The sequence below is a fragment of the Chiloscyllium punctatum genome, chromosome 40, assembly GCF_047496795.1.
Source record: "Chiloscyllium punctatum isolate Juve2018m chromosome 40, sChiPun1.3, whole genome shotgun sequence".
NCBI classification, from domain to species: domain Eukaryota; kingdom Metazoa; phylum Chordata; class Chondrichthyes; order Orectolobiformes; family Hemiscylliidae; genus Chiloscyllium; species Chiloscyllium punctatum.
Window position 1 is genome coordinate 41,293,836 of NC_092778.1, and position 22,562 is coordinate 41,316,397.

Genomic DNA, 22,562 nt, shown 5'->3' on the forward strand with positions numbered 1-22,562 from the left:
CTGGGAACTAGAGACTACGGCTCCTAGAGACTTATCTACATTCATGTTTTTTTAAGAGTCTAGCATCTCCTCTTCTACAGCTGTGGCTGAGGTGCTGGAGGACTGGAGGGGGGCTAACATTGTGCTTTTATATAAGAAAGGCTGTAAGGAGAAGCCTGGGAACTAGAGACTACGGCTCCTAGAGATTTATCCACATTCATGTTTTTTTAAGAGTCTAGCATCTCCTCTTCCATCAATATTTATTCCCCTGAACTCTCCAGCCTCAATGCATTTCTTCACAATAAAAGCAGATGCAAAATATTTGTCTAGTTTTCTCCCACCTCTTGTATATCTACACATAGCTGGTCTCATTGATCTTATATATTTCCTCTCCAGTTGCTCTTTTGCTCTTAACGGACTTACAGATTCTCTTTGGATTATGTTTACCTTGCCTGCCAAGACTATCTCATGTCCATTTTTTTGCCCCCCTAATTTCCCTCTGGAGAATGCACCTACATCCCTTATTCTCTTCAAGAGATTTACTTGATCTTACTTATTGATACCTAACATATGCCTCCTCCTTACCCGTAGTGGTAAGCTGTTGGAGGAAATTCTGAAAGACAGGATTTAAATGTATTTGGAAAGGCAAGGACTGATTAGGGATAGTCAGCATGGCTTTGTGCTTGGGAAATCGTGTCTTACAAACTTGATTGAGTCTTTTGAGAATGTAACCAAAAAGACAGATGAGGGCAGAGTGGTAGATGTTGTCTACATGGACTTCAGTAAAGCCTTTGACTGGGTTTGGCATGGTAGACTAATTGGTAAAGTTAGATCACATGGGATTCAGTGGGAGCTTTGTTAATTGGTTTGACGGTAGGAGACAAAGTGGTGGTGGAGGGTTGTTTTTTGGACGGGAGGCCTGTGACGAGCAGTGTTGTGCAGGGATTGGTGCTGCATCCATGTTGTTTTTTTGTTATTCATATAAACGATTTGAATGAGAATTTAGAAGGCATGTTTAGTAAGTTTGCAGATGACATCAAAATTGGTGGCATGATCAAGAGTGAAGAAGTATGTTATGGTTCTGTTCACCGAGCTGGGAATTTGTCTTGCAAACGTTTCGTCCCCTGTCTAGGTGACATCCTCAGTGCTTGGGAGCCTCCTGTGAAGCGCTTCTGTGCTGTTTCCTCTAGCATTTATAGTGGCCTGTCTCTGCCGCTTCCGGTTGTCAGTTCCAGCTGTCCACTGTAGTGGCCGGTATATTGGGTCCAGGTCGATGTGTTTGTTGATAGAGTCTGTGGATGAGTGCCATGCCTCTAGGAATTCCCTGGCTGTTCTCTGTTTGGCTTGCCCTATAATGGTAGTGTTGTCCCAGTCGAATTCATGTTGCTTGTCATCTGTGTGTGTGGCTACTAAGGATAGCTGGTCGTGTCGTTTTGTGGCTAGTTGGTGTTCATGGATACGGATCGTTAGCTGTCTTCCTGTTTGTCCTATGTAGTGTTTTGTGCAGTCCTTGCATGGGATTTTGTACACTACACTGGTTCATATTTGGAATGAACTGCCAGAGGAAATGGTAAATGCTGTTACAGTAACAACATTAAAAAGACATTTGAACAGGTACATAAACAGGAAAGGTTTAGAGGGATATGGGCCAAACACAGGCAAATGGGAAGAGTTTAGTTTGGGAAACTTAGTTGGCATGGATGAGTTAGATGGAAGTTTCTGTGCTATATGACTCTGACTCTAAATTAGGGATAGCATTAGATCCAAACAGGAGGCGCATACTTTTGCCAGAATAAGCAGCAAGTCTGAAGATTGGAAGCATTTTAGAATTCAACAAAAGAGGACAAAATTTTGAACAACAAATACAGTACAAGAGTAAAATTGAAGGGAAAATAGAAAGTGGCTGTGAAAGCTTCTATAAATGTGAGAAAAGGGAAAGATTAGTAAAAACTCTAAAGACTGCTTACAGTCAGAAGCCAGGAAAAACCCTAATAGATAACAAAAAATGGCAGAAGAATTTAATATATACTTTGCTTCTGTCTTCACAAATGACAGCACAAATAGCCTTCCAAAAATGTTAGTGAACCAAGGGTCCAGGATGTGGCTAGCATTGAAGGAAAAGAAAATACAATATTAATAAGAAACTGTTGCTGAGGAAATTATTGGAGTTAAAGGTTGACAAATCAGCAAGGCCAGATAACCTACATCCAGAGTACTCAAGAAAGTGGCCCTGGAAACATTGGTTGCATGGGTGATCATCTTTCAAAGTTCTAGAGACTCTAGAACAGTTCCTACAGATTGGAAAGTGGCAAATATAGCCTCACTATTTAAAAAGGAAGAGAGAGAAAATACACAAAAATTACAGACCAGGTAGCTCAACATCAGTCATGGGAAAATGCTGGCATCTGACACACAGGATGTGACAACAGAATATTTGGAAAGCATTAACAGGACTGGACAAAGCAAGCATGATCTTATGAAAGGCAAACCATGCTTAACAAATCTCCTGGAGTTTTCTGAGGATGTAACCAGTAGAATAGATAGGAAAACCAATGGATGTGATTTTTCAGAAACCTTTTTTTAAGTGTTACAACACGGGGTAAAGCCCTCTGCTAATTTAAAACCGACACACAGAGAAGATGACCTCACGAGACAAAATTTCAAGAGACAAAGAACTATCCTCAATCTCACTATTTAAAGTAAAAACTTAACAATTTTATTCTTTAAGTCCAAAAGGAAGCACCAAAACAACAACTATTTACAACTCCTTTCTCTTAAACCTATCTTTTACCACCCACTCTACAATACTGGTCCAACTGAAAAAAAACCCTGATTAAGATTTACAAAAAAAAAATTATGTTTTAAAAAAACCAGCCAGCTGTAGATTCTCCTTTGTAGAATTTCCTCTGTATTTTCCTGGGCTGTCTTTTCTTCGGTCTTCTGCTGCACAACTTTTCTTATGGACAGGTACTTTTCAGAGAGCTATTTGGCTAGCAGTCTGTTTTTGCTGGTCCTCTTTGCTGTTCTCCCCCTAACTGTTCAAATTGTCCAATCTTATACCCCAAAACATCAGATTATTTCATTGGTTTGATGTTATCCCAAACAGTAAAATTCAAATTCAACTGGATTTTGGTAGTTGGGGCATAAGTTAAACTGATTGGCTGAACTTGAATTTGTTTTTATTCCATGGCAACGCAACTCCAGCTATTTGTTTCAACCAAATGTTGCATTATAAAATTGTTCAGAACACTCTGTGCTTTCAGTCAGTCCTTGCCAGCTTCGTCTCTCTCAAAGGCACAGTACACACCTTCATCTTCATAACATAAGGTCCTCCATGACAGGTTAGAGTGCAAATTTAAAGCAGATGGCATGGGCGGGTGGGTAATGTAGTGACGTGGATCAAAAATTGGTTGACAGACAGAAAATAAAGAATGGGAATAAATGGATCTTTTTCAAAGTGGCAGGCAGTGATTAGTGAGGTACAGCAAGGACTGGTGCTTTGGCCGCAGCTACTTATGACATATACAAATGGCTTGGATGAGGAAACCAAGTGCCACATTTACAAGTTTGCTGACGAGACAAAACTGCATGAGATTTTGAGTTTTGAAGATGATGCAAGGAGGCTAAGTGGGCAAACACGTGGCAGACGCAGTACAATGTAGCTAAATATAAAGTCATACACTTTGGAGTGAAAACATAAAGGAAGAGGATTATTTACTTGGTGATATATTGGCAAGTGTATTGGGATCTGGGTGTTCTTGATAACCAAAGTAGACAGATGGGTACAGCAGGCAATTAAGGAGGCAATGGTATATTGCCTATATTGCAAGAGAATTAGAATTCTGAAGTAGTGAAGTACTGCAATTATACAGGACCTTGGTGAGACCACACTTGGAGCATAATGTACACTTTTGGTCTCCCTGTGTAAGAAAAGAATTACTTGACATCGAGAGTGTGCAGCGAAGGTTCATTCAGCTGATACTAAGGTTGGTAAGACTGTTCTAGGACGAGACATTGGCTTGACTGGGTATGTAATCACCTGAGCTTAGAGGATGAGAGAACATTGAAGTGAAACATAAAATATTCTAGTCAGGCTGGAGAGACTAGATGGCAAGGAGGATTTTTTCACTGGATGGAGAGTCCAGAACCAGGGGACACAAGCTTAGGATGTGAGGTAAACCATTTAGAACTGAGAGAACAAAATATTTCTTCACCTAAACCTATGGAATTGTCTACTAATAAAAGCTGTGGAGGCCAAGTCACTGAATATATTTAAGAAAGAGATAGATTTTGTTTAGATTTTAAAGGCATCAATTGGAAAGAGAAAAAGTTTGAATATAGTATTGAGATAGAAAATCTGCTATTTGAACTGCTGAACAGGATCTAAGCGCCAAATGGCCTATTCCTGTTCCTGATTTTAATTTTTTCCATGACCACTAGTTACCTTCCAGTACCCTATCAAAGTAACCCATTGTCTTGCATGAACGTAGAACCAGTGTTTGTAGCTTCCAGAATGTTATCGAGGCTGGCAGAACAAAGCCCTGTGCTCATCTGAAGTCTAAACTCAATACTTCCACATGGAACCCTGTCTCATGTTTCCTAACCATTAGCACTGAAGCCAATTCAAGCATCTCCTCATTCTCTTCCTGATGATAGACAGCTGACAATAATCTCTGTTTTCCTCTCTCTCCACAGATCCTTCCTGACCTGCTAAATATTGCCACCATTTTTGCTTTCATTTCAGATTTGCAGCATACACAGCATTTTGCTTTTGCAACCCATCCCCTTCTCACCAGCTGAGATTTAAAATATTATTAAAGTTTATGAGGAGTATTAAGATTTATTAATTATGAAGAAAAACAAATTAATGAACACATATTAAATATGACAGCATAATTTGTGACTGCAGAATGTGAGGTATTTCAGATGGCAAACATGTTCTGCAGTAAGTATTTGAGTCATGAAGAGGTTTCATCTCCTTTAATGAGCTGGAAGCCAAGTTGTGAACCTGGGGTGCATGAGAGAGGAGAACTGTTCCATGGAACTTTGTACCAGGAGACAGCCAACATGAGATGCTTTCCAATTTGATCAATGGTCAGGGGTAAAGAGGTTGTGAGTGTAGGTGAAGCAGTTGGAAGGATTGAGAAATTAGAAGTGGAAGAGTCAACAGATTCAAATTCTTGTAGCCAATGTAGACAAAAATGAGGACAGCAGGGTAGATGAACAAACTGACTATGGCATAGCCGTGCAGAAATTTTTCAAAAGTGGGGAGAGAGAGTACACAGGAATATTGTGGAGGTAAGGCAAAGAATAGTCAGGGATAGACACAGTTCACTGCACCCAACTAACAGAGTCCAGAAGGTAGTGTTGCTGTCTGGGTTCAGGATGTTTGCTGTGGCTGGAGCAAAACTTGCAGTGGGACAGGGTGGATCCAGTGGTCATGGTCTACTTAGGAACCAATGACATAATTAGGGTAAGGAAAGAGGGAATATGAGCAGCTGAGGTTAAATTGAGAAAAAAACCTAAAGGAGAATGTTCCCTAGTTTACTCCTAGAACCACAAGCAAATTGTAATAAGATAAACAAGATTAGACAGTTAACATCCAAAGCTCAAAGATTGGTGTGGAAGACATGGGTTTTAATCAAATCAGTACTGGCACCAAGTACTAGGGAAAATGGGAGCTGTACACTGGGATGTTTTCATCTGAAATCTGTTGGGATCATTGTACTGGAAAGTTGAATAATTAGGAGAATAAAGAGGGTTTTAAACTAAATAGAAGGATTGAGGAATCAAGTGTAATAAAATATGATAAATTAAAGAGAGATGACGAAACAAAAAAAAAGGACGAACAGGGAAATTACGATAACGTGTAGCAGGAAGGGACAAAGCATGCAAGCTTAAAAATGTGCCAGCAGAAATCTTAGGATTATAGAAATGGTATACAAACAGAACTGAAGACTCTGTATCTAAATCCACATTGCATTTGAAACAAAATAGATGAATTGGTAGCTCAAATTGCCTGGCTGCAAGATTATAAAGTTCTCAACCTCAATATTCAAAGGTAAACAACATCCCTGGAGCATCACTAACTAAGAAAATTAGCTCTAAAGAATGAGGTTGGCACAATAGAGATGACCTCAATTGTAAAGATCATGAAGCAGAATCAGAAACCAACAAAAGGCACCCAAAAAAAAGAGGGAGAAGATAAACTTTGAGGGTAAACTTGTGAGGAATATCAGATGGACAGCTTCTTTAAATATATAAAAAGGAAGAAAATAGCCAAAGAGAACATAGGCCTCTTAGAAAATGAAGCTGGGAAATAGTAATGGGAAACCAGAAAATAGAAAAGTAATTGAATAAATACTTTGCTTCATTCTTCACAGTAGAATACACTACTGCATTCCCACATCACTAAATAACCAAGAGGCAAAAGGAGGAGAGGAAATAAGTACAATAACAATCACTAGAGAAGAAAAGTGTGACAGAAATTAATGGATCGAAAGACAGATAAGTCCCCAGGACCTGATGGGATGTATCCTAAGATGCTAATTGGGAGCTCAGTGGTAAGCAATGCTGCCTCACAGTTCCAGGGACCAGGGTTTGATTCCAGACTCAGATGCCTGTCTGTGGGGAGTTTGCACGTTCTACCCATGTCTGTGTGGGTTTCCTCCTGGTGCTCCAGTTGCCTCCCACAGTACAAAGATGTGCAGATTAGGCAGATTGGTCATGATACATTATCCATCATGTCCACAGATGTGCAGGTTCGATGGATTAGCCATGGGAAATGCAGGGTTACAGGGATAGGGTAGTGGGGGTGGGCCAGGTCAGATTCTTTTCAGAGAGTTGGTATGGACATAATTGGCCGAATGGTCTGCTTCTACACTGTAGGGATTCTAAGATTCTAGAATTTAAGGAAATAGCTAAAGAGTTAGTGAATGCACTGGGAGCAGTTTTCTAGGAATTCTTAGACTCTGGAAAAATCACAGAGACTTGGAAAACTGTCATGTTACGCCTTTATTTAAAAAGGGAAGGAAAGAAAAACTGATAAGTGTAGGTCAGTTAATTTAATGAATGTTATTGGGAAAATGTTAGAATCTATTCTAAAGGATTTAACAGCAGAGTATTTATAAATCAAGCAAAATCAGCACAGCATCATGAAGGGAAAATCATGCCTGACAAATTTTCTGGAACTCTTTAAGGAAATAACAAAGCAGGATAGATAAAGGGAAGCAATGGTGTGTATATATGGTATATATGGATTTACAGAGGGTATTTGATAAGATGCCACACATTAGGTTATTTAATAAGATTAGAGTCCATAGTGTGGGTGGTAGAACCGTAAGCATGGATAAAAGATCAGGTAGCTAATAGAAGACAAGAGAGTTGGGATAAATTTGGGACAGATTTGCAAAGTCAGCTTGGAAGGTGAGTTCAGGGTTTTCTCAGGACAGTTTCCTAGAGCATCTTGTTCTACAGCCAACCAGAAAGAAAGCTATTCTAGATATGGTACTATGAAACGTGACAGGATTAGATAGATTGGAGAATTGGACAGAGAAATGGCAGATGAAGTTCAATCTGGGCAAATGTGGGATGATGTATTTTGGAAGATCCAATTCAAGAGCAAGCTATACGATAAATGGAAAAACCCTGGGAAAATTTATGTACAGAGAGAGATCTGAGTGCTCAGGTCCATTGTTCCCTGAAGATGGCAACGCAGTTCAACAGAGTGATCAAGAAGAAATATGGCATGCTTTCTTTCATCAGATGGGGTATTGAGTATAAGAGTTGGCAGGTTATGTTATGGTTGTATAGGACTTTGTTTCGGCCGCATTTGGAATACTGCGTACAGTTCTGGTCGCCACATTACCAAAAGAATGTGGATGCTTTGGAGAGGGTACAGAGGAGGATCACCAGGATGTTGCCGGGTATGGAGGGCGCTAGCTATGAAGAGAAGTTGAGTATGTTAGGATTATTTTCATTAGAAAGACGGAGGTTGAGGGGGGACCCGATTGAGGTCTACAAAATCATGAGAGGTATATATAGGGTGGATAGCAAGAAGAATGGTGGAGTCAATTACTTGGGGTCATGAGTTTAATGTGAGAGGGGCAACGTTTAAGAGAGATAGGCGTGGAAAGTCCTTTATGCAGAGAGCGATGGGTGTCTGGAACATGCTGCCAGCGGAGGTGGTTGAAGCAGGCATGATAAGATGTATCTGAATGATGCATGAATGAGCAGGGAGCAGAGGAATACAGATCTTTAGAAAATAGGCATCAGGTTTTGATGGAGGATCTGGATCAGCACAGGCTTGGAGGTCTGAAGGGTCTGTCCTTGTGCTGTAATTTTCTTTGTACTTTGTTCTCTATTAATCAATGACCTAATAATAAAGGCACCTCAATGCACTAGTGATTATGATATAATTGAGTTTTCCATTCAGTTTGAGGGAGAAAGGACTGTGTCTAAGACTCGTGTTTAATCCTAATAAGCACAGAGCTGGCTGAAGTAAATTTGGGAAATTAGGTTAAAGGACTGGTCGGTTAGACGTGCAGCTATTTAATGGGATATTTCATAACACTCAACAAAGATACATTCCAGTGAAGGATGCTCTACCTGTAGCTAATTAAGGAAGTTAATGATGGTATCAAATTAAAATAATTTAGAAATGGACAATTCTGTTAAGGGTAGAATATTTGAGGATAGAATATTTAAAAAGCAACACAGTTACTAAATGTAAATTTAGTAATTAGTGGAAACTAGTATTTGATTAGATTAGATTAGATTCCCTACAGTGTAGGAACAGACCCTTCGGCCCAACAAGTCCACACTGACCCTCCAAAGAGTAACCCACCCAGACCTATTTTTCTCTGACTAATGCATCTAGTACTATGGGCAAGTTAGCATGGCCAATTCACCTGACCTGCACATTTTCGGACTGTGGGAGGAAACCGGAGCACCCGGAGGAAATGCACGCAGACACGGGGAGAATGTGCAAACTCCACACAGATAGTTGCCCAAGGCTGGAATCGAACCTGGGATCCTGGTGCTATGAGGCAGCAGTGCTAACTACTGAGCCAGAAAGTTAGCAAGAAATACAAAAACAGATAATGTGATTATAGGTGCGTCATTTATATATACAGTAAAATTATTAGAGTGAAAAGTTTATAGTGTGTCCCCACATGGCACCATCTTAGGTACAAAGTACCTAGGTACAGATCTTAGGTACAACATAATGAAATAAACAAAAAAGGAAAAAGTTACATTACTTACAGTAATTTGTAGTATAAGTTAGAAAAATGAGAAATAAGGTTGAAAAGATAAACATTATAGTCTTTCTATAAAGAGCCTTCAGAAGATCAGCACAGGTGCACCCATGTGGTCTGACTGGGCTCATAAGCCACTGATCACTTTCACCAGTCCCCAGTCCAACAACCTTCTTGGTTCGCTCAAGCCTCCAGTCTACTGGCCATCCCTGTTCCACTCAGGCCTCCGTCCACTGGCCGTCCTTGCTCCATTCAAGCCTCAGAATCACTGGCCGTCCCTGCTCCACTCAAGCCTGCAGCCCACTAGCCGTCCCTGCTCTGCTCAGGCCTGGGTCCCACTGACTGTCCCTGCTCTGTTCAGGCCTGTGTCCCGCTGACTGTCCCTGCTCCACTCAGGCCTGGGTCCCGCTGACTGTCCCTGCTCCACTCAGGCCTGGGTCCCGCTGGCTGTCCCTGCTCCACTCAGGCCTGGGTCCCGCTGACTGTCCCTGCTCCACTCAGGCCTGGGTCCCACTGGCTGTCCCTGCTCCGCTCAGGCCTGGGTCCCACTGGCCAATCTCACTCCACTTGTGCCTCCATCCATCTGGCTGTTCCTGCTCTGCTCGGGCCTCCATCCCGCTAGCCATTCCCACTCCACTCGCGGCTGCTGGCTGTTCCTGCATTCAATTGGGCCTCTTACCCGCTCTGCTCCATACCTCCAGCCTGTTCTACATCAGAGGACAGCATTAAGAAGGGGAAAAAAAGAGAAGGAAATAGGAAATGAACAGAAGGAGCGGAGGAGCTCCAGTTGGAGCATCCTACTCCGCTGACATTTCGACCAGGGGCAGATTAGCAAAGATTTCATCAGAGAAGTTGGTTTTAAGGAATTACTTAAAGGTGAGGTATCTAACCAATAGAGCTCATTCCCACAATGACTAGTATAGCCTTACCCCCAACTGACCAACAGAAAACATTCCCAATTGATCAACAGAGCATATCCATTCAAAAGACAGCTCCCAACTGATCAGCAATGTCCTTTCCCAAACTGGTCATCCAGCCCCACCCCCTACTAACAAGCAGAATGCATCTCCCAGATGATTAGCAAAGAGCACCCTCAACTATCAGCAGAACACATTTCCCAATGACCATCAAAATGTATCTTCCAACCTACCATGGAGCACTGCCTTAATTTCTAAGGACAGAGTTATTACTAATATTCCAGAAGTTGCTGTGCCTTTAGCTACAAAGACTTATTTGTGCAAGTGGTCCAATGCTGCTCTATTACAGTGCAACAGCACTGAGAATGTCCTCGAAAGAAACAGAGCAGCCTAACCCTTCAGCAGTCTAAGCTGTCCATTTGCATTTGGGGCCTTCACTAGGCCAATAATAGATATCACACACTTGCTCTCTGCCTGAATTATAGTCTTAATGAAAAGAATTACCAAGACAACACGTGAAATATTTCTACATGTTACACAACATTGTTAGTAGAAAAGGGATCTGCTCACTGTTTATTCACTGCTTTATAATTATGCCTGTCTGTGTTACAAATTTCATTGTAACTCAACATAGCTGCATGTACCAACATGTTCATAGGTTTTACCAGGAGCAATGAAGATGCAATCAAGCATGAATAATTCATGAATTTGCTTAAAACTGATAATTATCTGGCAAGAATGCAAGGATCATGAAATTTGGCAACACCAAAACAAAATGTGTTCACAATGTAGGACTACTGTACACCCGTGGCTTCTGATTCTGGCAGCAAGGAAACCTCATAGTGTTTACTAATTTAAACAAATGTTGTGTGCAGCAAATGCTAAATGTGCTTGTTATCATGATTCAAAAATATTCATGCTATCTGAAGCAGAAGTAATTGCAGTAGGTACTGGAAAACAGAAATGGTGGTATATTAGTTATGTATAAAGGGATCTGGCTGGCCTTGTGTACTAGTCAGTGATGCTTAACAGGCAGCTGCAGCAAGCAGTTAGGAAAGCAAATAGTAGATTGGCCTTCATTGCAAGGGCCTTTGAGTTCAGAGGTAGGGATGTCCTCCTGCAGTTATTCAGGGCCTTGAGTACACCTGGAGTGTGGTGTACAGCCTTGGTTTCCCTACCTCGGAGAAGACATAGAGGGAGTGCCATAAAGGCTGATACTGCAGATGGCACGACTGAGGATAAATTGTTTCAACTGGGCCTATATATTCTAGTGTTTAGAAGAATGAGAGGAGATCTAATTGAAATGTGTAAAATTCTAACAGGGCTGAGTAGGCTAGATACAGGGAGGCTGTTTCCTCCGGTTGGGGAATATGGAACCTGGGTTCACAGTCTTAGGATATTGGATAAACAATTCAGGACTGAGATAAGGGAACATTTCAGAGGGTGGTCAACCTGTGGAATCTGTTATCACAGGAGGCTAGGTCACTGAATGTATTCAAGAAAAAGATTAATAATTTTTTAGATATTAAAGGTATCAAGGGCTATGGAGACTAAGTGGGAACATGGTTTTGAGATAGAGGATCAGCCACTGTTGTAATGAATGGCAGAGTAGGTTCAATGGGCTAAATGATCTATTCCTGTTTCAAGTTTCTATGTTTCCATTTCTCATGAGGAACACATTAATAACATTGCATGACAGAAAGAAGCTCCATGCCTCTTTCAGGTCTTGACGCAAAAAAATGCAGAGGAATTGAGGTATGCTCAATTCACAGTGTACAAATGCTCCAAATAAATTATGAAAAGACAGGAGGTCAAGATTGCGTTGGCAGTCAATGCCAGGACTCCAGCCCTGAGGACCTGGATGTGGTGTTATGTACAGTTGAATTACCTAGTACAATTGGTTATGATCAGTGAATGTATTTTCATAGGCTTAAAGATATTTTAAATCAACATGCTATGACACATGTTTATAGCAAAGACAGACATCTCCACTTCTGGCTCAGAGACAGGGACACTAACACTATGCCACAATAGCCCTTTTAAGATGCTATATCCTACAAATGTACCAAAGTCTCAGGTATTGGTCAGTTCCACATCCTCACTACTCACTTACCAATAATATCTATCAAGTAGTCCCAAGTGTGTCACAGCACCATCATATATTTAACACTACTGTTTCACACCCAATTCTCTCTCATACAATGAAAGCTACATTACAAACACATTGCAATACACTCTACTATTCACTTGTCTCTCTCTTGTAGGACAAGGTGGTGCACAACTGGAGGAGAAGAACCTAATCATTGAGTAACAACTTGTTTGCAAGTGTTGTACTGTTGAGGGAAACTGGTTATCATAACTGGTACAGCTATGGTTGAGGTGTGAACAATGGCATAGTTGACAGGGTCCTTAGACATAATTCTTCTCCTCACATCCTGCCTTTCCACACTCCCTTCACCACAGTTCTATCCCTACACTTTTTTTCTTTCACACACTCAAGAACGACAAGGAAAGTAGTAATAAAGAAGAAACATCATGATGTGTTCTCACACTCTAAGCCACCAGTTCAAGTAACAGAAATTATTAGAAGAAGAGGGGAAAATGAATCCTGAGTTATTTACAGATATACTTCCAGGAATTTAATTATAAAATTACTTGTCACAAAGCATATTAAGTGCTTGCAGTTAGGTAAGTTCTTGCACCTGCTACATTCCCACTTACTGGGTCCACATAAAGTTGGTAGTAATCAAAATAATTGAAAAATGTTCATGCTCATCTCCCAGGTAAAAATGACTGCAGATGCTGGAAACCAGATTCTGGATTAGTGGTGCTGGAAAAGCACAGCAGTTCAGGCAGCATCCGAGGAGCAGTAAAATCGATGTTTCAGGCAAAAGCCCTTCATCAGGAATAGGCTTTTGCCTGAAACGTCAATTTTACTGCTCCTTGGATGCTGCCTGAACTGTTGTGCTTTTCCAGCACCACTAATCCAGAACATGCTCATCTCCCCACAAGGGCAATTTATAGTTGAAGTGTGTCATTGCATGTTCAAACAGAGTGACTAATAATGGTTTAAAATGCATGTCACCAATCCAAAACCACTTTGCGATCACAAATGATTTTCTACCTAGCTAATAAAAGTAAAATTGATCATGGCCGTGGATGTAAAGTTGGATTTTGTGTGATTTATTTGATGAAGAATTGAGTGAATTGGTTACTTTGTCAACAGCTGGTTTAAATTTTCCCAATTAAAATAATGCCAGAAAGTACTTCACATGACAGTTGAATGACTGGAAAGATTTGCTGTCACAGCAGACGTCACATCTGCCTTATATCAATCCACGAACAGAAATAAGGTATATTGTTGGCAATGATCAGCATCAGAACAATGACAAGATGGAGCAAGAAGTTAAATATTTGAGTTATCAATATTCTGTAAACATTGAAGCAGTCCTTATCATAGTCCCTCCTAACAATATATCTATCAAAATTTTTGGAATATCAAACTGATGCTGATATACCTTCCTTATGTTTGATATATACAGGTGATGGGCATTAACTGAGTATGCACTTGAGACCCTGGTAAAGATGGACGAAAACTGTAGTTGTTGGGTTAGGAGGTAAATGCCATGATGAGTAACTCTAAATAAATGTGTTCAAACACTGGCTCCAGTTTTCTCCTTCATCAATTGATATCCTGGAATTGAACACAATAGTTTATGGGCCAAATGCAGGTAAATGGGATTATTGTAGCTTGGTGTTTATTGGTTGGTAGACACACACTGAGCATCAGGGCTGTTTCTAGGCTGCATGACTCTATGACAAGTACAAATGAGACTCAGAGCACTTGAACTTGGTCAGCTTGATCCAAAATTTGGGAGCAGGGAAATAAGTCCATACAATATATTGGTGGCAATCACAATAATTAGGTGTTGGATGCTGCTCAGACCTGTCGGGTGCATTGTTCACAAGGTTTGGGTAGGTGGGCTTGGAGGCACAGAGCAAATTCCATTGACTTTTACCAGTAAATAATAACATGGTGACTGAGCATGAAATGCTTATTGTCAACATGTACACAGATCATTATCTCTTATATTACTCATACTCAAATAGCTGCATTCCTCCCACTCACTTCTTGATCAAAGCTTGCAATCCTCGTTGTTATTCAGTCCTGTAGCAACAGCTGCTAATGTATTCAAGGTTTATTCCAAGAATTGTCAAGCAGTGCCTTACTTTCAAAATAAATAATCCACGGAAAGAATTCTGAAAATACATTTATGAAGAATGATTAGCCACAGCACAGCACAATTACTGTTCATCATATCATTTAAGTCCCCTAATTAGATTCCTGGAACTCACTAACAGGTATCGATTATTGCACATTTAACCATCTGGACATTTTGATGAGATTCTATTTGTACAGTGATATTAGGTACATATTATTCGAGAGACATAAATTCTTTCAGCTTAGGTACTGTTCTACATTAATTGTAAAATTATAGAAATTGAGTGCCCTCTGCTCTGAATGAGAAACCTGTTCACTAATGATCCTGCAACCAAGAAAATGCCACAAAAGTGGGACTGTGTCAGAGGGGCTGTGATTTTATCACACACACTCTCTGTACTCCTGCCCACTTCCAGGGGACCTCAAGTTTAGGCTTCTTATGTGATTCTGTGAACACACAACAGTTAGCTATGTCAGTTAGTCTTTCTTGATAAAACAATATCTCAGTTATTGTGATAGCAGAATTCTGATGTTATGGATCAAAGTGTGGGCCCCTATCTCCACTCCCCTGACATTTTCTTGGAGGCAAGAGGGCAATAACTGTAACTGAGAATATGGTTGTCAAATATTCCAAGGGATGGTCAATGAGTTATATCATGGTTGAAGTGAGGAATTGCAAGAATAGGCACTAGCTGTTTAGACCTTTAGGAGAGTAACTGGAAATGTTGCAAATGAAACAAAAAAGATATTATATAGATGGATAATATCAGCCATTTAGGTAATGTACTTGGGAGACTGTGTTTTTTGAATGAGCAGGTTAGATGGAGCTCTGCTCATACCAAACTTTTGATAGCAAGGTAAGAGTCGGTTGTGATTGGCTATGCATTCTCAAGATCTTGCTCCCTTGTTTATTGTTTGGGAACAGAAAACAGTCAGAAAAGAATAGATTTGGACCAATCCAGATTCATCTCTTAGGGAAGAAGCTACAGCCCGAATTCAACAGATAATATTACATTGTTCATCTTGATAGGAAGAAAAGGGAGGTCATTTATCACTCGGAAAATGAAAGTCCAGTTAAGATAAAAAGTAAAGGGACCTCTGAGAACAAGCACATTAATCACTAAAAGTTGCTTCACCAGTTGGCAAGATCATCAACAAAAAACTAGTGCTTTTTTTTAAGGAGAGAATTAACTGTGCTAAACCTGTACTGAATCTTGATTGGAATGCATTTCAAGTACTTCATGCAGTTCTGGTTGTCATATTCTGAAAAGGATATAGATGCACTGGAGGGGTACAATATCAGAAATGCATCAGGAAAGGATTGGCAGGCTGGATACCTTTATTCTTGAAAAAAGGCTTGGGGTGACCTAATAGAGATCTTTAAAATTTTGAAAAGTCTGATTTAGGAAGAGCGGAGTAGAACGTTTTCTCAAGCAGGGAAGATCATATAAAATAATTACCATGAAATCAAATGGTGAACCCTAACCCTATTGCACTCTTTAGCCAAAGTGTGGTAAGAATTTGGACAATCACAGAGAGTGGTTGAAGAGGAAACTGTAGATGCTTTTAAGGGGAAGTTAGACAACCATATGAGGGAGAAGGGAATGAACTATTATAAACATAGAAACATAGTTAGGAACAGGAATAAGCCATTTGGTCCCATCAAGTCTGTTCTGCCATTCAATATGGTCATGTCTGATCATCAAACTCGACAACCTAATTCCACCCTCTCCCCATATGCCTTCATCCCTTTAACCACAAGAGCTGTGTTTACCTCCTTCATGAAAACACAATATTTTGGCCTCAAGCACCTTCTGTGGTGGTGAATTCAACAGACTCACTCCATTCTGGGTGAAGAAATTTCTCCTCACCTCAATCATAAAAGGCTCACCTCTCATGCTTAAACTATGACTCTTGGTTCTGGACACCTCCATCATTGGAAATATTCTTCCTGCAACTGACCTGTCTCGTCCTGTTAGAATTTTATTATTTTCTATGAGATCCCTTCTCACTCTTCTAAACACTAATGAACACAATCCTAACTGGCTCAATCTCTCCTCATGCATCAGTCCTGGCATGCCAGGAATCAATTTGGTAAACCTTCGCTGCACTTCCTCCATTGCAAGAACATCCTTCCTCAGATAAGGAGACCAAAACTGCACACAATATTTCAGGTGTGGCCTCACCAATGCCTGAAGAATTATTCTTGTGCTCAAATCCTCTCACGACGAAAGTCAGCAGACAGTTTGTTTTTTCACTGCCTACTGCACCTGTGTGCTTATTTTCAGCAACTGGTGCACAAAGACATCTAAAGCCATGTTGAACATTACCCTTCTCAATTTACAGTGACTGATGCCAGAGTTGATACATTGTGGAGCTGGAAAAAAACATAGTAGGTCAAGCAGTATCAGAGGAGCAGGAGAGTGGATGTTTCAGGCAAGACTCTTCATCAGGATTGGGAAGAGGGAAGGGGGCTGAGAAATATTTCTCAGCACCTGCTATGCTTTCTCCACATCCACATTTATCAACTCTGACTTTCTAGCATCTGCGGTCCTCACTATTGCCAAGCTAGTGAAGTAATAACTTGCCTTCCTCTTTTTGGTGACAAAGTGGATAACCTCACATTTATCCATATTATATTGCATCTGCCAGGCATTTGTCCACTCCCTCTGCCCATCCAAACCACACTGAAAAATCCCTGTATCCTCTTAAATTACAATGGCAGATTCACGTGAGGAAACATAGAAGGAAGTTCAAGTGAAGTTGAGACACTGGCATGGACTGATGTGGCTGAATGGTTGGTTTCTTTGGTGGAGATCCAATGTGATCCTAACTCTATGTCAGTGAAATGCTTACATGGGAAAACGCTAGAGTCCATTATTCAGGTAGTAATAGCAGAACACTTAGGAAAGTTTAACACAATCAAAGAGAGGTAATATGATTTTGTCGTGTATTTTCATGTTCAGAAGGCATTTGATAAGGTGCTAGATAAAACATTATTGCAAAAGATAGGAACTCTTAGTTTGGGAGTAATATATGAGTATGGATTGAGCATTGGTCAACACACAGATGACACAGAGTCTGGATTAATAGGTCTTTTTCGGCTTGGAAAGATGTAATGAGTGGGTCAGCCCTAGTTTCTATATTAACGACATGGAAGAGGAGGCAGGGTATAATGTATCCAAATTTGTTGTGTTAACCTTCTTTCTATCAAGATTTGCAATTTGACACATGCTCTGGATAAAGAAGGTGAGAGACCATACCATATTGGGGAAGAGAGAATTCAGTTCAGTTCAACTAAATTCAACAGAATGTGATCTGTTTAAATGAGGCACACGAGAACTGCTTCAAAAAGCATTAAACATCTTGGAGTGTGGTTGAAATGGATATTCATTTGTTTAAAGCAGCATTTTTTTTTAAAGTCTGCTGGGAACATCAGTGTTAACTTCAACCAGATGTCCATCAGCCTGACTTGTGAAAGACCTTAAAATCCAACAGCTACAGTCCAAGCAGTTTCCATCTCAGATTCCCAAATCCTCATTTTCAGTCAAGAAATAAAGAAATTTAAAGTGAGATGGAAATGTCTGGGTTATCTGTGATATAGAATGTAAAATACTGGAATGTTTCCTATAAATGTTATCTCTACAGGACAGAAATATTTTGCTCGATGCGATACGCAGAGGGCAAGAATATTAGGGATGCTATGTCGAGGATGGAAATGCTAGGAATGATGTGTTGTGTAGAGGGTGGGAATATTTAAGATGATGTCATGTGTTGACATGTCATTGCATGCACAGTTGTTACTGATTTCACTGGCACTATTTGAACTATTTTCCCAAGTTCGATGGGTAGTACTGGTGGTGTCACAGGAATATGCTGAGTTGATGCCCCATTCTTAGGATAGCAGTACCTATGGGGAAAAAAAAATCAAACAGCAAAGGGGAAACACATGAAAGAAATAGAGAGTTTTTGTTCATAGGATCATAGAAACTGACAGCACAGAAGGAGACTATTTGGCTAAACATGCCTGTGCTTTGCTTTTGAGAGAGTGGGCACACTTAGTCACACATATCCACTTTTTGTCCATAACATTCATAAGTTCCCCTTTCTCAAGAATAAAGGCAACTTCACTTTAAAAATTATATATCAAACTAGGCTTATTTCCTTTTCAGGTAAAATGTTGCAGGAACTAACAACTGTCTATGTGAAAAGGTTTCTCCTCCCCTCTAGGGAAAAATTGCTGGGTGAGTGTCTCTATGGGGAGGGTAGTTCACAGGGCAGAATTTCCAGATGAGTATTTCTGTTGGAGTGGGGTTGGTGGGTGACAGTATCTGTTGGGGCACAATAAGTGTCTCTTTTGAAGTAAGAATGTTGGGTGAGTATCTCGGTTAGGCTGGGGTTAGTGAATAAGTGTCACTGTCAAGGTGCAATTTTTGGGTTACTGTCTACATTGGGACAGATGGCCAGGTAAGTGTCTCTGTTGAGGCAGTATCAATGGGTGAGTATATCTGTTGGTAGTGGGATCAGAGGATGGGTATTGCTGCTGGGGTGGGAATGCTGGGTGACTGACTTCACTGGAACAAATTGTCAGGTGAATATATCTCAAATAAAAGAACAACACTGCAGATGCTGGAAATCTGAAACACAAAGAATGTTACAGATAGTAAGCAGGTCTGACAGCATCTGTGAAAAGAGAAAAACAGTGTTAAAGTTGAGAGTCCAATATGACTCTTCATCAGAACTGAAAGGGGTTAGGAAATGTCTCTTTATGCGTTTTTGACAGGATTGGAGGAGGGAGCAAAGGAAACCGGTAGCATAAGAGGCCCACTGCATAAGATAAAGGGTGGTTTATAGTGGTGAAAGAGAAAAAATGATTAGATTAGATTAGATTGCCTACAGTATAGAAACAGGCCCTTCAGCCCAACAAGTCCATACCGACCCTCCGAAGAGTAACCCACCCAGACCCATTCCCCATATTTACCCCTGACTAGTATGACCAATTCACCTGACCTGCACATCTTTGGATTGTGGGAGAAAACCGGAGCACTCGGGGGAAACCCACGCAGACATGGGGAGAATGTGCAAACTTCACACAGTCAGCCCATTTCAATAAGACATCTAGCTCTTATGTTAACATATCTGTCATGAGTTTGCTGCAAAGATCCAATGATGCAAGCTGATGGAACAAAACTTCATTTTCCACTTGGGCCCTTTACAATTTCTAAGCAACAACGTTGAATTCCTCAACTTCAGAGCATAACTGCATGATGTCTGTTCTCCATTTTTTTGCATTTTACCTCATACCCCTTCAAGCCTTGTGTTTTGCTTACTTTGCTCTCAGTAAACAGGACCCATTTCTTCCCTTTCACACCTTATTTTATATCATTTACATCACTTTTTCTCTTTCACCACCATAAAGAACCCTTTTGTCTTTTGCACTGTGCCTCTTTACCAACTCCTCAACTTCTGTCAAAAGTATTTTAAAACATTTTTAATTCCTTTCAGTTCTTAAGAAAGTCATATCAGACTCAAAACATTAACTCTGATTCTCTCTCCCCTGATGCTGAGTTTCTATTGAGTTTCTCCAACAGTTTCTTTTTTTTAAGGTGAGTATATTTGTTGGGATGGGATTAATGGACGTCCTTGAATCCTATCTCTCTCCGATTTAATTGTTGAAAGCTCATGGAGATAAGGCAAGATTACAATTTGAATTAATTAATTACTCCATCATCTTAGGTTATGGAGGGTGAATATAAGGCATAATCGGTGTTCTTTGTGCCTATCCAGCAGCACAGTGCTCACATTTGCGTGTATTTGTGTTGCCTTACACTCTTAAATAATCCACTAAAATTTCACAAATAGTGTTGTATCACCAGGGAGAGTGGAAGAGCCTCACAGAAAAATAGGGAAAAAAAGGAATACCTGATCTCCTGTAATGCACACCAAGCTAGAAAAAAAGCTTTGTCTTCCGTTGATGCAAGGAATAAAGCCACAAGGAAAGTGATACAAGAGCCAATTGCACCAGCCTTTTTTCTGGAAATGTCAGTGCAGTTTGTGCAGCTGAGAATTCAGGCTGTTGGAAACTGCCTGACATCATGTCATGTCTCATTAAATTGCTACACAGTACAAAGGTAAAATTGCCAGGGCTGTCACTGAGGCACAAAAGAATCGGTCATAAGGAAAACTACAACATGGTAATTTGTATGGGTGCAAAAAAGATTGTACAGTATGTGTTCAAAGTGATTGCATCACAAAAGACTATTGCTGTTAGTTAATTAAAGCTAACTCACCAGATCCCTGCAGTTCATGAATTGCAAAACCTCATGGGTGATTGGAGTCGACAGAATCTTACCAAATTAGAGTCTGTCAATTTGTACATATTTCTATATAGCTGCCTGTTTCTCTACCATTAACTTCCTATTGAGTTTTGCCCATCTGGTATTCTCATCCTTATTTTTGATGCCTATCCTTGTGACTTCCTTAATCTCCAATCCAGAACAGTTCCTCTTGTACTCTGTCTTCCTTGGTTAAGCCCATTCTTCCAATGTCCAAATTTTTGTAATAACTTAATTCGGCAGTACTGTGTCGCAAATCCAATCCTATTCTTCTAGTACTCTAACTCTCGTAACAAGCATTGTGTATGTCAGGCACTGCCACTAAGCCTATCCACTGAGCAACCTGTTTTTCATCAAAATTCATATCCTCTGGATTGTTAGTTCATTAACTAGTTTCAGGAATAGAAAAAGGGTTTTAAGATCTTTTAAAAGTTTACGTAAAGGAGGAGAGTAGATAAACTTTACATTGGTCCCTTAGAGACAGAGAGGGAATAAAGTAAAAACACAAACATTGAACAAATATTTTGTGTTTGTGTTTATCTTCACTGTGGAAGACACAAGCTATATACCAAAAGTAGATGATAATCAAAGGGCTAATAAGAGTGAGGAACCCACGATAATTAATACTCGCTGAGAAAAAGAATTGGAGAAGCTTAAGGGACTAAAAACCAATAAATTACATTGATACAGATAATGGAGGCACTGGTTATAATTTTCCAAAATGCTTAAATTACAAAATTGTCGAAGTGGGTTGAAAGTCAGTAAATATAAACACCACTTCTCAAGAATTGAGGGTGACACAAAAAAGGGATTTTGAGGCCTCTTCCCCTGAAACCAGTTGTCAAGAAAGTACTGGAATCTGTTACAAAGGAAATCCTCATGACTGTTCAAAATTCAAAGTATAATCAGACAAAGTCATCACAGTTTACAAAACAGAAAGTGTGCTTCACACATTCATTCAAGCTTTTTGAAGATGTAACTAAAGGGAAGATAATGGGGTGTCAGTAGTTGTAGTGTCTTTTGGAGGTCCAAAAGGCAATCAATAAGATCTCAAACATATAGTTGATTATGCAAGATAAGAGCTCATGGAGTCAGGTATAATATAGCAGCATGGATAGAGGACTTGTCAACAGCCAGAAATAGAAATGATTTAGAAGTTGGAAGGATACAAATAATGGAATGCCACAAGGATCAGGCTAGGGCCTAAACCTTTTGTAATCTGTATGTATTTGATGTAGAAAATGCGGCTAGAAGTAATACATCCAAGTCTGGCAATAATAGGTGCGATTGTAAATTGTAAAAAGGGCACAACACAATCACAAAATGAAATAGACAGACTAAGTGACAGGGTTACATGAAAAACTATGAGGTTATTCAATTTGGAGGTAAAAATAGAAAAGCAGAATATTTTTAAAAAATAAATAAAACTTCAAATTGCTATTCAGAGAAGCTGAGGCGTATGCATAAAAGGTTGGAGTCATACTAGACAAAGAAAGATGCACTGGTTGTTGGACATCAGATATTTTTATCCCAGGACATCACTGCAACTATTTCTCAAGATCATGTCCTAGGCCCAACTATCTTTAGGTGCTGCATTAATGACTTTCTTTCCATTGTAAGTTCAGAGATGGGGGTATTTTCTGATGATTGCACAACTCTCAACACTATTCATGACTCCTCAATACTTAAGTAGTCTGTGTCCACATCAGCCCAAGCTTGCATGTTTGCTCAAGCCGTGTAAGTGGCAAGTAACATTTTCAACATAGAAAAGCCAGGCAATGGCCATCTCCATCAAGAGACAATCTAACCGTATCCCCTCGACATTTAATGGCAATACCTTTGTTGAACCCAA

At 40.1% G+C, this 22,562-nt stretch overlaps 1 protein-coding gene across 8 annotated transcripts in view; it reads right to left on the reverse strand.

The window, feature by feature from the left end:
• Positions 1 to 22,562, reverse strand: part of LOC140464494 (ankyrin repeat and fibronectin type-III domain-containing protein 1-like) — a 924,898-nt gene that overhangs the window by 222,388 nt on the left and 679,948 nt on the right. The window contains exon 1 of one of the 8 annotated variants that reach the window (XM_072559627.1): positions 14,283 to 14,297. The exons of the other annotated variants lie outside the window; for them this stretch is intronic. The gene's annotated coding sequence lies outside the window, so the exon portion shown is untranslated. Of the gene's footprint in view, positions 1 to 14,282; positions 14,298 to 22,562 lie in introns of those variants that run through there. 8 annotated transcript variants of the gene reach the window in all.